Genomic DNA, 4330 nt, shown 5'->3' with positions numbered 1-4330 from the left:
ACAATGGAGGAGCAATAAAAAAAAAAAAAAAGGAAGATCTTCAGCAAGATGGATTGACAGTGTGGCTGCAATGGGCGCCAGCCTAGGGTCAGGCATCAGACCATGGGGAGGAGGACCCTGTTGTAGATAAGGTCACTGTGAGTTGGAACTAACTTGAAAACACCCAGCAACAAGATGAAAAAGTATGGAAACCATAAAATGGTCACAGCTTTAGTTACATATTCGAAGAAAAGGAATCCTGGTGATCTGATAAGTTAAACAGGGCTGGGGTGACGGGGGTGCTAATTGCAAGTTCGGGAATTAGAACCCACCAGCCACTCAGAGAAAGAAAGATGAGGTTTTCTACTTTGGTAAAGATTTATAGCCTAGGAAACCATGGAGAAAACTTCTACTCTGCTTGACAGTTCCATTGGCATGTACTTCACATAGCATACAATCCAATAGCTCGATCATATTACTAAGAGCAGGGCAACCATCTCCACAATCAACTTTAGACATGTACTTCCTTTGTACCCATGCTCATCAGCTCCCCACCTCCCCACCAGCTTCGCCATCAGACCTCTCACTAAATCATCAGCACACTCACTGTCTCTATAGCTCTACTCAGCCTGGATTTCACATACAGAAAAACACAACAAAACACTGCACTCCACATGAAAACAAGGCTACTCACATCCCTGGTCTGTGGTCAGAGAGAATTCACTGGAGGCTGAATCCATGTGTGGACACTGTGAATGGATTGGGGGCTCCCACTGTCAACCATAGCGTTCTGAAAACCAGGTGTTCACAATTTAAGCTCAGATACCATCCTCTCCATCAGGTTTGGATTTGATCATTGCCAATCCTTGGATCACACAGGTTGATGTGCTGCTTCTTTGTGGGACTGGTTAACACCTCACTCAGATGGCTACTTGTTCAAAGACAACCCTTTAAGACCCCAGAAGCTATTCTTTCTTATAGGCGGGCATCATCTAATTTCTTCGTACAGCACCCATATCTTCAGTGATCTCTTGGTGAACTACAAGCAGGTATATATAATAAGGACTAATTGTTCTTAGATTGGGGTTAGAATTAATTAGGGTCACTGTGATTTGGAATCAACTCAATATAGTGGGTAATGCAAATATATATATGTTAATCTATATAATTTTTAAAGGGAGGGGAAATCTTAAGTTAAAGGCTTACAATAATATTTCTTGAATTATAGTTTCACATGTAAAGAAGATTCTACCTTAGCATATACTTGATAGCTTTTTTGTTTGTATTCTCATTGCTAAAATTTTATTTCGTCAACCAAACCTAAAGTATTATCAAAAGTCTTGCAAGTGTGAATTTTAAAACTATTTAGCATACGTAATAAGTGACTCGATGCAAGGAGAAGAATTCCTGATTTATTGCAGATGAAATTCCTAGACTTCTTAGAAAATCGTTCCAAAATTCATTCAAAAGATTGCCATTAATATATCAGTTTTCACTGTTGCCATCATTTAAGTATATATATATTTTTAATCACCACCATGCAATTTCATAACTAACAAAACTAACATTAATTCTTAAAAACAATCTAGTATTTAAACCACAGTCAATTTTTTCTATCATTGAAAGATTGCTAAAAGCAATTCCAAAGACTTTTCCCTCAACAATAGACAGGACAAAAATCCACTCTTACCTACAAAAGAAAGGTGAGACTATGTATGATTACAAATCTAGATGGCTTAAAAGTCTTTTTCTTAACATGCTGGGATGGAATTCTCATCCTCTGGAGTTAAGGAATTTTTCATATAGTATTCCTATCTATTCTAAAACGTGGTCTTTCTGCCTATGGTGTAGTAAAGACACAGTCAAGCTTTGTCAGCGCTCAAGCTTATTCTGAGCCAAAGTCTTTCTCTTAGCACTTCTAACCTTGATGTCCGCTTCATTTTACCCACATGACAATGCTGCATAAACTTTTTTTGGGGGGTTTATGACTTTCTTCTATTTTTTGTGCCTTTTTCTAATTCCAATTTAATTCACCATTGTTACTAAAATACTGTCACTCTTTGATACAGTACTCTAAAGAGAAATTTTCATTATTCAGAGAAGATTTTGACAGTCAAAAGTCAGAACTATTGAACCAGGTGCCTCTATATGTTGGAGGAGGGACCAATGAAAAGCTTCCCTTGAATCTCATTGAAAGGACCCTATTTGGTCCTTCTCATTAACCATTGTGCTGCCAAATTACAGGGAATTTCAAGCTGGATCACTCTGTCTCAGCTGAAGAGAACTAAATCGCCTTCCGGTATTGTTAAATGACTGAAAAATTAAACTGAACTTCAGACACTGGCATGGCCATAGCCAGAAGCAGGCAACAGCATAGAAGACTGCTGACCCAGAAATCAATGTACACGCTTTATCTCTCCTTTGACTTTTGCTATGGTCATACCGCCACCACTGGTCTATCAGTTGGTGGCACTGTAGAGGCTTGTGTGTTGCTATGATCCTGGAAGCTATGTCACTGATATATCAAATCCAGCACAATCACCCAAAGTTAACAGTTTTCAGCAGAGCTTCTAGAGTAAAAACAAACTACGAAGAAGGAATCGATTGTCCACTTTAAAGGAATCAGCCAGTAAAAAATCTTCTTTAAAAAAATCATTTTATTGAGGCCTCATAAAACTCCTATCACAATCCATCCATCCATCCATTGTGTAAAGCACATTTGTACATTTGTTGCCCTCATCATTCTCAAAACATTTGCTTTCTACTTGAGCCCTTGGTATCAGCTCCTCATTTTCTCCTCCCTCCCCGACCCTTCCTCCCTTATGAACCCTTGATAATATATAAATTACTATTTATTCATGTCTTACACTGACCAATGTCTCCCTTTTCTGTTGTCTGCCCCTGTGGGAGGGGGTTATATGTAGATCATTGTGATCGGTTCCCCCTTATTGGAAACAAAGAGTAAGGATTGGTATTTGGGAAATATGGCCTTGGTGATAGAAATTAACCTAGAGTTCCCATGGTATACTTTTTCAAGACCAGCATCTTCATTGTAAACACCTTTCCAACAACATAAACACCAAGTGCATACTTGGACCTCACCAATGGAATATACAGGAATCAACTTATCTACATCTGTGGGAAGAAATGATGGAGAAGCTCAATATCATCAGCCAAAGTGAAGCCCAGGGCTGACTATGGACCAAACACCAATCACTCCTTTGTAAGTTCAAGCAGAAGTTGAAGAAAATTAAGACAAGTCCATGAAAGCCCAAGTACCCTCTTCACAATATCCCACCTGAATTCAACGATGTTCAGAACAGATTTTGTGCATTATCATTAGTAAAAGAAGACCTGATAAGCTGTGGAATGATATCAAGAACATCAGAAATGAAGAAAGAAAGGGGCCATTAAAAGGGCAAGAGAGCCGAGGCAGCTGTGGGATGGGGGCAGGCACGGGGACGGCATGAGGGCCCAGAGCCCAGGGGGCTGAGGTGCCCGCTGCCTACCCAGGAGCAGCGTGTCCTCCATGGAGGCTGGAGGTGAGTGCAGTTGGGTGCCAGAATAAATAAATAAATAAGAAAGAAAGAAAGAAACCTGAAAAGGGATGTCCAAAGGGACTATAAAAATTGCTCTTGCTCATAGAGTATATAAAGTACATGGAAAAAATAATTAAGTAAAAGAGCTGATTAGAGCATCCCAAAGGGCAACTCAAGAAGACAAAATATTATAATGAAATGTGCAAAGACCTGGATTTAGAAAGCCAAATGGGAATAACATGCTTAGGATAGCTAAAGCTAAACAGACTGAAGAAAAAAATTCAAGTCTTGAGTTGAAATATTGGAGGATTCAATGTGAAAAATATTGAGTGATGCAGAAAGCATCAAAAAAAGATGGAAGGAATATATATAGACAGTCTCTGTACCAAAAAGAATAGGTTGACATTCGAACATTTCAAGAGATACCATGTGATCAAGAACCAATGGTACTGGGGGACAAAGTCCGAGCTGCACTGAAAGCATTAGCAAAAAATAAAGCTTCAGAAATTGGTGAAATCCCAATTGAAATGTTTCCATAAGCTAATGAAGCACTGGAAGCACTCACTCATTCTAGCTGTTGGAAGACAGCTACTTGGCCAAGCAACTGCAAGAGATCCATTTTGCACCCATTCCAAGGAAAGGTTATCCAACATAGTTCAGGAATTATTGAACAAAATCATTGTATTAGTCTAGGTACTTTGGAGAAACAAATCCATGGCGACTCATGTATAAGAGAGAGTTTTATGTAAAGAAAAGGTGCATCACGAAAACATCCCAACCCAATGCTGCCCAAGCCCACAAGTCCAACATTA

The sequence above is a fragment of the Echinops telfairi genome, unplaced genomic scaffold, assembly GCF_000313985.2.
Source record: "Echinops telfairi isolate 266 unplaced genomic scaffold, ASM31398v2 ScPeMD7_1;HRSCAF=3_0, whole genome shotgun sequence".
In the NCBI taxonomy this organism is placed as follows: Eukaryota; Metazoa; Chordata; class Mammalia; order Afrosoricida; family Tenrecidae; genus Echinops; species Echinops telfairi.
This window is presented reverse-complemented; position numbering follows the sequence as displayed.